We start from the raw sequence: 683 nt of genomic DNA, 5'->3' as shown, positions 1-683 counted from the left end.
CCCATCCTACCGCAACTTGAGGGAATTGCTCAACTAAAATGGCCGAAAGGGCCCACCTGGTACAGTGATGCCCTCGCTCAAGGTGTAATAAGACCAGCCACTTTCTAAATTGGAGCAATCCCCCAGGGAAACTATACAACGAGCAAACTACTGTTCTGAATCCGGCCACTTAAAACTAAAAGCTGACACAACTGAAAACTCTACTATATATAAATGAACTCAGGGCGGGCGGGTCGGGCAACGATCAGAGACAGAGGCTTCTGGAAGGTTCACTAAACTAGCCCAAACCACGCCATCATATATGACCTATCCAATCACCAATAGTCTAAAGTAAAAACCAGCCTCCTTCACAAACAACAGGCCAACCCCTTTTAAGTCAGTGTAATCCTGATGTGCCTCATAATAATAGCTTCTTAGACAGCTTTACTAGCTGCATCCTGAAAGACATCTTTATTATTAAATGAGAATGGTATGCGGCGATGTTAATAGGTCAGTTACAGAGCACTCTCACGTGGTTGGTTGATTGGGTGTTGTTTTGCATGAATGATCATTTCTATGATACTCTACATTCCTTCACTGAGGTAAAAGTCCCTGAAAGCCAGCTTGACCAGTTCTCACCGCATTTGTAAAAACATAATTTTGTTTAGTGTATTAGATACATTTAGAAAGACAATGACACTCAG

The sequence above is a fragment of the Crinia signifera genome, chromosome 4 (assembly GCF_055691185.1).
Source record: "Crinia signifera chromosome 4, ASM5569118v1, whole genome shotgun sequence".
NCBI classification, from domain to species: domain Eukaryota; kingdom Metazoa; phylum Chordata; class Amphibia; order Anura; family Myobatrachidae; genus Crinia; species Crinia signifera.
Note: the sequence above shows the minus strand (reverse complement) of the source record.